The following is a 12,321-nucleotide window of genomic DNA, read 5'->3' as shown; positions in this document are numbered from 1 at the left end:
ACTTAACATCCAACAACAAAGTTCCTACTAATTTGAAGTAACAAACGTTTTTTTTTTTTTTGAGAGGAGTCTTGCTCTGTCGCCCAGGCTGGAGTGCAGTGGCACAATTCTCGGCTTACTGCAAGCTCCGTTCATGCCATTCTCCTGCCTCAGCCTCCCCAGTAGCTGGGACTACAGGTGCCCGCCACCATGCCCGGCTAATTTTTTGGTCAGGAGTTCAACATCAGCCCAGTCAACGTGACAAAACAAAAATTAGTGCTGGGCGCTATGGCTCACAGCTGTAATCCCAGCACTTTTGGAGGCCGAAGTGGGTGTATCACCTGCAGTCAGGAGTTCTAGACCAGCCTGGCCAACGTGGTAAAACCCCATCTCTACTAAAAGTACAAAATTAGCTGGGCGTGGTGGTGCACGCCTGTAATCCCAGCTATTCCGGAGGCTGAGGCAGGAGAATCACTTGAACCCGGGAGGCGGAGGTTGCAGTGAGTCAAGAAGGCGCCACCACACTCCAGACTGGGCAAAAGAGGAAGAGTCTGTCTCAAATAAATAAATAAAATAAAAATAAAATAAGCCGGGCCTGGTGAGCATGTCTGTAATCCCAGCTACTCAGGAGGCTAAGGCACAAGAATCACTTGAACCCAGGCAGCACAGGTAGCAGTGAGCCTAGATCATGCCACTGTACTCCAGCATGGGTGATGGACACTGTCTCAAAAAAAAAAAAAAAAAAAAGATAACAGGAAAAATGTTCATAACACGCAGCAAGGTTACAAAGGAGGATGCAGAATAGGATTCCAACCTAATTAAAAATAAGTAAGGCCTGGTGTGGTGGCTCATGCCTATAATCCCAGCACTTTGGGAGGCCGAGGTGGGTGGATCACCCGAGGTCAGGAGTTCTAGACCAGCCTGGCCAACATGGTGAATCCCCATCTCTACTTTAAAAAAAAAAAAAGGCCGGGCGCGGTGGCTCACGCCTGTAATCCCAGCACTTTGGAAGGCCGAGGTGGGCGGATCACAAGGTCAGGAGATCGAGACCATGGTGAAACCCCGTCTCTACTAAAAATAGAAAAAAATTAGCCGGGCGCAGTGGCGGGCGCCTGTAGTCCCAGCTACTTGGGAGGCTGAGGCAGGAGAATGGCGTGAACCCGGGAGGCGGAGCTTGCAGTGAGCCGAGATTGCGCCACTGCACTCCAGCCTGGGTGACAGAGCGAGACTCCGTCTCAAAAAAAAAAAAAAAAAAAAATTAGCCTGGCGTGGTGGCAGGCTCCTCTACTAAAAGTACAAAATTAGCCAGGTGTGGTGGTACACCACTGTAATGCCCAGCAGGCCGAGGCAGAAGAATCACTTGAACTCGGGAGGCAGAGGTTGCAGTGAGCTGAGATCACGCCATTGCACTCCAGCCTGGGGGACAAAAGCGAGACTTCATCTCAAAAATAACAAATAAATAATAAATAAGTAAATAAATAAAATATAAATAAATAAATAAATAATTAAAAAACTAAGCTGGGTGTGGTGGCTGACATCTGTAATCCCAACATCTTGGACGGCCTGGGGGGGTGGGATTGCTTGAGGCCATGAGTTCAAGGCCAGCCTGGGCAACCAACACAAGACTCCAAGACTCCGTCTCAAAAAAACATCTTTTGTTCCTTCGATTAGTAGGAACTTTGTTGCTGGATGTCTTTACAAAAAAAATTAGCTGGGCCTGGTGATACGCACCCTACACTCCTAGCTACCCAGGAGCTTAAGACCACAGGATCGCTTAAGGCCAGGAGTTCAAGGTTATAGTGAGCTATGATCACACCACAGCACTCTAGCCTGGGGAACAGAGTGAGACTCTGTCTCTAACTTAATTAATTTAAAATAATCATCATAATTTAACGAACTAGACAAACAGCAATCCCAATTATCTCACCTTAAGTCAGGACAGCATTACATCTTGCTTGGACCAATGCAATGGCCTTCTAACCAGTTTCCCTGCTTCCCCTCTTGCTCCATTACCTACCATTTTTCACGCAGTGGCCACGGATTTCTAAAATGTAAATCCATTATCAGCAAGAAGACTTCCCTTCTGAAACCACCATGCTGAAAACTCTTTAAAGTCCAAACTCTTTCACATGGCCTACCATGTGCTTCAGGGCCCTATCAGCAGATCTGCATCCAGTCTGATATACTCTCCTCTAATCATACTGAACTGCTTTCAGTAGCCAGAACATTCTAGGTCTTTCCTTTCCTGCCTCTCGGCCTTTGTACATGACCATTCCCTCTTCTAGGAGTATACAAGCAATTCAATTTCTCTGAACTTACTCTATGTTTACACTAGTACGCGAGTCTAAAGATATATATGTAAGAAGGTTATCTACTACTAGGGTATTTTTCTCTAATGGCAAAAGATTGAAAACAGGCTGGGCATAGTGGCTCATACCTGTAATCCCAGCACTTCAGGAAGCCTGGGCAGTTGGGAGGCCGAAGCAGGTGGATCACCTGAGGTCAGGAGTTCGAAGCCAGCCTGGCCAACATGGCAAAAACCTGTCTCTACTAAAAATACAAAAATTAGCTGGGCATGGTGGCACGTGCCACCATGCCCAGCTACTCGGGAGGCTGAGACAGAACTGCTTAAACCTGGGAGGCGAGGGTTGCAGTGAGCCGAGATCATACCACTGCACGCCAGCCTAGGTGACAAAGCAAGACTTCATCTGCAAAAAAAAAAATTGAAAACAATTCAAACGTCTAGAACAACGAGTATAGTAAGCTACTATTTGTGTTTTTTTATTTCTTATTTTTATTATTTATTTATTTTTGAGATAGAGTTTCACTCTTGTTGCACAGGCTGGAGTGTAATGGCACAATCTCAGCTCACTGCAACCTCCACCTCCCAGGTTCAAGCGATTCTCCTGCCTCAGCCTCCTGAGTAGCTGAGATTACAGGCGCATGCCACCATGCCCGGCTACTTTTTGTATTTTTAGTAGAGACAGGGTTTCACCATGTTGGGATCAGGCTGGTCTTGAACTCCTGACTTCAGGTGATCCACTCACCTCGGCCTCCCAAAGTGCTGGGATTATAGGCGTGAGCCACCACGCACGGCCTTTTATTTTTATTTATTTTTGAGACGAAGTCTTGCTCTTGTCCCCCAGGCTGGAGTGCAATTGCGCGATTTCGGCTCACTGCAACCTCCGCTTCCCAGGTTCAAGTGATTCTCTTGCCTTGGCCTCCTGAGTAGCTGGGATACAGGCGCCTGCCACCATGCCCGGCTAACTTGTGTATTTTCAGTAGAGACGGGGTTTCACCATGTTGGCCAGGCTGGTCTCGAACTCCTGACCTCAGGTGATCCACCCACCTCAGCCTCCCAAAGTACTGGGACTATAGGCGTGAGACACCATGCCCAGCCTATTTGTGCTTTTTCAAAAAGATACATAAACTTGGCCAGGCACATTGGCTCATGCTTGTAATCCAGGCAATCTGGGAAGCCGAGGCAGGTGAAACACATGAGGCCAAGAGTTTGAGACCAGCCTGGCCAACATGGTGAAATCATGTCTCTACTAAAACTACAAAAATAAGCTGGGCATGGCCGCACATGTCTGTAATCCCAGCTACCTGGGAGGCTGAGGCACAAGAATCACTTCAATTCAGGAGTTGGAGGTTGCAGTAAGCCAAGATCACGCCTCTCAGTCCAGCCTGGGCAACAGAGTGAAAACTCCGTCTCAGGAAAAAACAAAACAAAACAAAACAAAAAAACAAGATACATAAACTTATATGTTTGAATATACGCAGAATTTTCTCTGGATGGATACATGAAAAATTGGTATTTATTGCCTCTGAGGAAGAAAACTGAGAGTTCAGAGGTGGGACTGAAGATTACTTTTCATTATTAACATTTTGTACTGTTTGAAGTATTTTCCCCTCATGTTCTTACATTAAATGTGGTGGTTATAGAAAATTTGCATAGCACAATTATATTTTGTTTAAAAAGTTGTATTGGCCGGGTGCGGTGGCTCACGCCTGTAATCCCAGCACTTTGGGAGGCTGAGGCAGGTGGATCACGAGGTCAGGAGATCGAGACCATCCTGGCTAACACGGTGAAACCCCGTCTCTACTAAAATACAAAAAAAAAAATTAGCCCGGTGTGGTGGTGGGCGCCTGTAGTCCCAACTACTCGGGAGGCCAAGGCAGGAGAATGGCATGAACCTGGGAGGCAGAGCTTGCAGTGAGCCGAGATTGCGCCACTGCACTCCAGCCTGGGTGACAGAGTAAGACTCCGTCTCAAAACAAAACAAAACAAAAAAGTTGTATTATACGTACATGCCTGCTAATAAAAGCACAAAGTCAACAAACCAGATTATTAACAGTTTTCAGCTCTGGGGAAACAAAGTTAAAGCATTCTTTAGGTTCTAATGTAATTCTACAATCATTAGACTCTTCCAAAGAATGAAACTAAATATTACTTTAGTAATATTTTTAAAAAGTTTAAGACTAACTTTAAGGGAGGAACACTGCAAGAACTGCCTCTGCAACCTCAATCCCCTCTAACAGTTGGGCAGATGCAGCAGCTTCCTCCTGCCTTACTCTCCTCCTGGCTGCACTTCTGTAACTGTTCCAGTGGGCCTCTCGATTCCACTCAAGAAGTCTAGACATTACTGCCAAGTAAACTAGGCAAAAACACCTTTTATCATTTCATTATCTTTTTTTTTGAGACGGAGCCTCACTCTGTCGTCCAGGCTGAAGTGAGGTGGTGCAAAATCGGCTCACTGCAAGCTCTGCCTCACAGGTTCACGCCATTCTCTTGCCTCAGCCTCCCGAGTAGCTGGGACTACAGGCGCCCGCCATCACACCTGCCTAATTTTTGTCTTTTCAGTAGAGACGGGGTTTCACCATGTTAGCCAGGATGGTCTCGATCTCCTAACCTTGTAATCTGCCCACCTCAGCCTCCCAAAGTGCTGGGATTACAGGTGTGAGACACTACACCCGGCCCATTTCATTATCTTTATTAGAAAGTTTCAGTGCTACTTCCTACTGTACTGCATTCCCTTTTCCTTTAGAAATTATGCATACAGGCGGCTGGGCGCAGTGGCTCAAGCCTATAATCCCAGCACTTTGGGAGGCCGAGACGGGTGGATCACGAGGTCAGGAGATCGAGACCATCCTGGCTAACATGGTGAAACCCAGTCTCTACTAAAAATACAAAAAACTCGCCGGGCGAGGTGGCAGGCGCCTGTAGTAACAGCAAAGTAGTCCCAGCTACTCGGGAGGCTGAGGCAGGAGAATGGCGGGAACCCGGGAGGCGGAGCTTGCAGTGAGCTGAGATCCGGCCACTGCACTCCAGCCTGGGTGACAGAGCGAGACTCCGTCTCAAAAAAAAAAAAAGAAATTATGCATACAGGCAACAGGAAAAGCTTAAAGAAACCTACCTATAGGTTTTACATACACATTCTGGCGTATATCCAAATCCGTAGTCCCCTCCCCAATATATACACATAGTTACTCTCGCATGAGATCATATCATACATATTGTTGATAATCTGCTTTCTTCTGTACTTTTTTTCAAATATCTTGCCATTTCAACATATTTTTTATACATAATGACTACACAACATTGTATTATAGGTATGTATCATAATTTAACCAATCCCCATTGTTAAATATTGTTATAGCCAGATTTTGGTAATTCTGCTTTAATCTAACTTAAGAAAAGAAAAAAACTTATTTGCATTAAAAAATTACACAAACTATACAAAACCAACAAAAAGTGACCCCCAAGCCGGGCGCGGTGGCTCAAGCCTGTAATCCCAGCACTTTGGGAGGCTGAGACGGGCGGATCACAAGGTCAGGAGATCGAGACCATCCTGGCTAACACGGTGAAACCCCGTCTCTACTAAAAAATACAAAAAACTAGCCGGGCAAGGTGGCGGGCGCCTGTGGTCCCAGCTACTCGGGAGGCTGAGGCAGGAGAATGGCGTAAACCCGGGAGGCGGAGCTTGCAGTGAGCTGAGATCCGGCCACTGCACTCCAGCCTGGGCGACAGAGCCAGACTCAGTCTCAAAAAAAAAAAAAAAAAAAAAAGTGACCCCCAAACCAAACTACCCTCACACTACTAGTTTTGACTAATTATTTCCATGTCTGTTTAGTCTTTTGCCCTGGTCATTATTCATCCAATTACTTACTTATTGAGCTTCTGCTATATGCCAGCTTTTAGTTCGGGATTTTCTTTACTTTTATTCCATAATAATTAATTTTTTGGTACTATGCTATTAAAAAACCTCTCTCATAAGCATTTTGCTGGTTAACAATCCTCTTTTTTTTTTTTTTTTTTTTAAAAAGGCAGAGTCTCACTCTGTCACTCAGGCTGGAGTGCATGAAGCCTCAACCTCCTGGCTCAGGTGATCCTCCCATCTCAGCCTCCCAAGTAGCTGAGACTACAGGTGTGCACCACCACACCTGGCTACATTTTTTTTTTTTTTTTTTTTTTGAGACGGAGTCTCGCTCTGTCACCCAGGCTGGAGTGCTGTGGCCGGATCTCAGCTCACTGCAAGCTCCGCCTCCCGGGTTCCCGCCATTCTCCTGCCTCAGCCTCCTGAGTAGCCGGGACTACAGGCGCCCGCCACCTGGCCCGGCTAGTTTTTTTTTTGTATTTTTTAGTAGAGACGGGGTTTCACCGTGTTAGCCAGGATGGTCTCGATCTCCTGACCTCGTGATCCGCCCGTCTCGGCCTCCCAAAGTGCTGGGCATTTTTCTTTTTTTTAACAGACAAGGTCTCACTAAGTTGCCCAGGCTGGTATTCATCTTTTTAAATGGGTTAGGGTTTTATATCCCTCACAACATGCGATGTGACCTTGTTCTCTTACCCACTTCTCCACTGCTCAACAGATTTTCTGATAAATCTAACTCATTTTCCTCTGGCACAATATTTCTGTTTAGTTTATTAACATCTGTATTATCTGGTGGTCACTGAAGATCAGTTTAATGCAAAATATATACAATAACCAACTTGGCCTGGCGCAGTGGCTCACGCTTGTAATCCCAGCACTTTGGGAGGCCGAGGTGGGCGGATCACCTGAGGTCAGGAGTTTGAGACCAGCCCGGCCAATACAGTGAAACCCTGCATCTACTAAAAATACAAAAATTAGCTGGGCATAGTGGTGCGCGCCTGTAGTCCCAGCTACTCAGGAGGCTGAGGCAGGAGAATCAGTTGAATCCAGGAAGCGGAGGTTGCAGTGAGCCGAGATCGCGCCACTGCACTCCAGCCTGGCGACAGAGCGAGACTCCATCTCAAAAATAAAGAGGAAAGGGAAGCCCGAGGAAGTCACCTCTAATAGACTTGCCCGAGGCCATACAGCTATTAAGCTGCATGGCCAGGACTTGGTGTCCTAATACGATTAAAATCAAATTTATGCTTCTTTTGCATTTCCTGTTACACCCAGATCAGGGCCTCTTCTTCAGAAAGTCTTTCCTAATATCTTTCCCAAACTCCTGTAACTGACAATCTCTCCCTACACCCTGAACACTTTTTTTTTTTTTTTTTTTTTTTTGAGACGGAGTCTTGCTCTGTCGCCGAGACTGGAGTGCAGTGGCCGGATCTCGGCTCACTGCAAGCTCCGCCTCCCGGGTTTACGCCATTCTCCTGCCTCAGCCTCCCGAGTAGCTGGGACTACAGGCACCCGCCACCTCGCCCGGCTATTTTTTTGTATTTTTTACTAGAGACGGGGTTTCACCGGGTTAGCCAGGATGGTCTCGATCTCCTGACCTCGTGATCCGCCCGTCTCGGCCTCCCAAAGTGCTGGGATTACAGGCTTGAGCCACCGCGCCCGGCCCCCTGAACACTTTTTTTTCCTGGGAGACTGAGTTCCGCTCTTTTACCCGGGCTGGAGTGCAAGGGCACAATATTGGCTCACTGCAACCTCTGCCTCCCGGATTCAAGTGATTCTCCCACCTCAGCCTCCTGAGTAGCTGGGATTACAAGTGCCCGCCACCACACCCAGCTAATTTTTGTATTTTTAGTAGAGACAGGGTTTCACCATGTTGGCCAGGCTGGTCTCGAACTACCGACCTCAGGTGATCCACCCGCCTCGACCTTCCGAAGTGCTGGGATTACAGGTGTGAGCCATCGTGCCCTGCCTACCCTGAATACACTTTTATCAGAGCACCAATGACACTTATATACAGATCTCCTGCCCAGTCTACCTAAGACCCTCAGGAGAAGGTTCCTTTTCTTATTCATCTTTGAAACCCTAGCACCTAGTGTAGTACCTGGCACAGGATAGAAAGCCATGTGTTCAAGTATAAAATGAGCACATTACAGGGGTTTCATAAATATTGCAGATGCAGGACAGGCACATCTGGGTTGATCCAATTCACATCATTTCAGGGAAAGTCACATTTCAGTATATTCAGAATCAACTAGGTTCAAATACAAAACCCATATCCAAAGAACGGGCACTATCAATATAGAAAATGTGTTTTTTCCTTTTTTCTTTTAAAGACAGAGTTTTGCTCTGCCACCCAGGCTGGAATGAAGTGGTGCAATCTCGGCTCACTGCAACCTTCACCTCCTGGATTCAAGCAATTCTTGTGCCTCAGCCACCTGAGTAGCTGGGATCACAGCATGAGCTACCACACCAAGCTAATTTTTGTATTTTCAGTAGAGACAAGGTTTTGCCATGTTGTCCGGGCTGGTCTCGAACTCCTGGCCTTAAGTGATTTACCCGCCTCAGCCTCCCAAAGTGCTGGGATTATAGGCATGAGCCACCATGCCCAGCCTCAGAAAACTTAATTCTTACTTATTTGTTTATTGAGACAGGGTCTTACTCTGTCACCCAGGCTGAAAAGAAGTGGTGGGACCATGGCTCACTGCAACCTTGACCTCCTGAGCTCAGCCGATCCTACTGCCTCAGCTTCCTGAATAGCTAGGATTACAGGCACGCACCAGGATGCGTGACTAAAGAAAATGTAATTCTTTATTTTACCTCTACCCACAAGGACATACGGAGAAAATGTAATTCTTAAATGCTACTTACATTAAGAGCAGTATGTTAATAACAATACTGGGCCGGGCGTGGTGGCTCACGCCTGTAATACCAGCACTTTGGGAGGCCGAGGCGGGTAGATCACGAGGTCAGGAGATCGAGACCACAGTGAAACCCCATCTCTACTAAAAATACAAAAAATTAGCTGGGTGTGGTGGCGGGCGCCTACAATCCCAGCTACTCGGGAGGCTGAGGCAGGAGAATGGCGTGAACCTGGGGTGTGGAGCTTGCAGTGAGCCAAGATCACGCCACTGCACTCCAGCCTAGGCAACAGAGTGAGACTCCGTCTCAAAAAAAACAAAAAAACCCCACAATACTTAGTAATTATAAAACACACAGTTAAGAATAGATGTTTTTTGGCCGGGTGCGGTGGCTCACACCTGAAATCCCAGCACTTTGGGAGGCCGAGGCGGGCGGATCACGAAGTCAAGAGAATGAGACCACCCTGGCCAACACGGTGAAACCCTGTCTCTACTAAAAACACACACACACAAAAAAAGTAGCCGGGCATGGTGGTGGGTGCCTGTAGTCCCAGCTACTCAGGAGGATCAGGCAGGAGAATGGTGTGAACCCAGGAGGCAGAGCTTGCAGTGAGCCGCCAAGATCATGCCACTGCACTCCATCTTGGGCAACAGAGCAAGACTCCGTCTCAAAAAAAAAAAAAAAAAAAAAAAAAAAATAGATGCTTTTGGCCAGGCGCAGTGGCTCATGCCTGTAATCCCAGCACTTTGGGAGGCCAAAGTGGACAGATCACAAGGTCAGGAGATTGAGACCATCCTGGCTAACAAGGTGAAACCCCATCTCTGCTAAAAATACAAAAATTAGCCAGGCATGGCAGTGGGCGCCTGTAGTCCCAGCTACTCGGGAGGCTGAGGCAGGAGAATGGTGTGAACCTGGGAGGCAGAGCTTGCAGTGAGCCAGGATTTTACCACGGCACTACAGCCTGGGCAACAGAGCAAGACTCCATCTCAAAAAAAGAAAAAGAATAGACGCTTTTGGCTGGGTGCAGTGGTGCATGCCTATAATCCCAGCACTCTGGGAGGCCGAATTGGGTGGATCACCTGAGGTCAGGAGTTTGAGACCAGCCTGGCCAACATGGCAAAACCCCATCTCTACTAAAAATACCAAAATTAGCTGGGCATGGGGTGGACACCTGTAATCCCAGCTACTCGGCAGACTGAGGCAGGAGAATCGCTTGAACCTGGGACGGGGAAGTTGCAATGAGCAGAGATCACGCCACTGCACTCCAGCCTGGGCAATGCAGTGAGACTGTCTCAAAAATAAATAATCTTCTTAACAAACTGGCAAATCTAAAGAAGTGTTTCCTTGAGGACTGTGAACTGCTCTAGCAAATTAATGGAACCCAAGAAAGAGGTCGTGGGAATCTCAACTTGAAGCCAGTTGGTTAGAAGCTCTGAAGGACTGGGCTTGTGACTAGTAGGACGGATGGGTGGGACTGAACCCTAAACGTGTGGGATCTGACACCATCTTGGGTAGATGGTGTTGGAACTGAATTGGAGGACACCTAGCTGGTATCCACTGTTTGGTGTGTGGGGAAAATCCCTCCACCCCATCTTTGGTCACGAAAGTCTTCTCTTTTTTTTGAGATGGAATCTCACCCTGTCACCAGGCCAGAGTACGGCGGCATGATCTCAGCTCGCTGCAAATTCCACCTCCCGGGTTCAAGCGATTCTCCTGCCTCAGCCTCCCGAGTAGCTGGGACTATAGGCGTGAGCCACCACACCCAGCTAATTTTTGTATTTTCAGTAGAGATGGGATTTTACCATGTTGGTCAGGATGGTCTCGATCTCTTGACCTTGTGGATCTGCCCACCTCAGCCTCCCAAAGTGCTGGGATTACAGGCTGAGCCACTGGACCCAGCCACGTAAGTCTTCTTTTGTGTTGATGGTGGTTGTGTGAAAGCAAAGGAAAAACCTGGGCTTGAGAGTTTTTCCCTACACAAATACGACAAGGACAAAGTAAGGAGGATTGCAGAGCTGTTCTATAGCTCAAATGTATTGCTTCTCAAATGTATCCACTATAGAACCTATACAAAGAGAACTTCTCACCCTCAGGCACTCATGCCTCATTTTGTTGAAGACCTGTGTTATCTTAATCATACAGTTTTCATTCTGCTCCAAAAATGTCTGTTTTAATATTACAATATTTTTATATATATATTTTTTTGAGACAGGGTCTTGCTCTGTCACCCAGGCTAGAGTGCAGTGGTGTGATCTTGGCTCACTGCAACCTCTGCCTGCCTCCTGGTTCAGGTGATTCTCCTGCCTCAGCCTCCCGAGTAGTTGGGATTACAGGCACGCACTATCATATCCAGCTAATTGGTTTTTTTTTTTTGTTTTTTTGAGACAGTCTTGCTCTGTTGCCTGGGCTGGAGTGCAGTGATCTCGGCTCACTGCAACCTCCACCTCCCGGGTTCGAGCAATTCTCCTGCCTCAGACTCCCAAGAAACTGGGATTACAGGTGCCCACCACTACACCTAGCTAATTTTTTATATTTTTAGTAGAGACGGGGTTTCACCATGTTGGCCAGGTTGGTCTCGAACTCCTGACTTCGTGATCCACCCACCTCGGCCTCCCAAAGTTCTGGGATTACAGGCATGAGCCATCGCACCTGGCTTTTTTTTTTGCGGGGGCGGGGAGGAGGCGGACAAAGTCACTCTGTCGCCCAGAGTGGAGTGCAGTGGCACAATCCTGGCTCACTGTAACCTCCGCCTCCCAGGTTTAAGCAATTCTCCTGTCTCAGACTCCCAAGTAGCTGAGATTACAGGCACCCACCACCACACCCGGCTAGTTTTTGTATTTTTAGTCGAGATGGGGTTTCACCATGTTGGCCAGGCTGGTCTGGAACTCCTGACCTTAAGTGATCCGCCTGCCTTGGCCTCCCAAAGTACTGGGTGTGAGCTACGTGCCCGGCCAATATTTAGTATTTAATCACTTAACAGTTAAATTACTTAACTCAGCACCTCCTCAATGAGCATAACTGAAGTTCTAAGAAGACGGGTCATGTCTATCTTGTGACTCCAAGTAATCTGAAATCATACCACCTGATTCCCTAAGAGTATTCATATCCCAATTTGAGAAACAGGGATCTAAGCAATTAAGCTAGTCATAACACTTGAAAATGATTAACATGTTCCTATAAACCCATTCCCTAAACTCTTAAAGCTTAGATTTCTCAATAGTTTTTAAATCAGCATTATTTCTTTTTTCAGCAACTTATTAGTATGCACTCTGTGTCAACACTCCTGAAAGAACCTGCAGGGCATAAGTTATTTCTGGAGCGACAGAATACT

The 12,321-nt window shown here is 47.1% G+C and overlaps 3 protein-coding genes across 4 annotated transcripts in view; 2 read left to right on the top strand and 1 right to left on the bottom strand.

The window, feature by feature from the left end:
* TPPP3 (tubulin polymerization promoting protein family member 3) overlaps nucleotides 1-12,321 on the top strand; it is a 268,538-nt gene that overhangs the window by 66,749 nt on the left and 189,468 nt on the right. The gene's annotated exons all lie outside the window — the stretch shown is intronic.
* Nucleotides 1-12,321, top strand: part of ATP6V0D1 (ATPase H+ transporting V0 subunit d1) — a 303,274-nt gene that overhangs the window by 151,510 nt on the left and 139,443 nt on the right. The gene's annotated exons all lie outside the window — the stretch shown is intronic.
* CTCF (CCCTC-binding factor) overlaps nucleotides 1-12,321 on the bottom strand; it is an 81,663-nt gene that overhangs the window by 59,660 nt on the left and 9,682 nt on the right. The gene's annotated exons all lie outside the window — the stretch shown is intronic.

This window comes from Macaca thibetana, chromosome 20 (genome assembly GCF_024542745.1).
Source record: "Macaca thibetana thibetana isolate TM-01 chromosome 20, ASM2454274v1, whole genome shotgun sequence".
NCBI classification, from domain to species: Eukaryota; Metazoa; Chordata; class Mammalia; order Primates; family Cercopithecidae; genus Macaca; species Macaca thibetana.
Note: the sequence above shows the minus strand (reverse complement) of the source record. Positions and strands in the feature narration are given on the sequence as shown.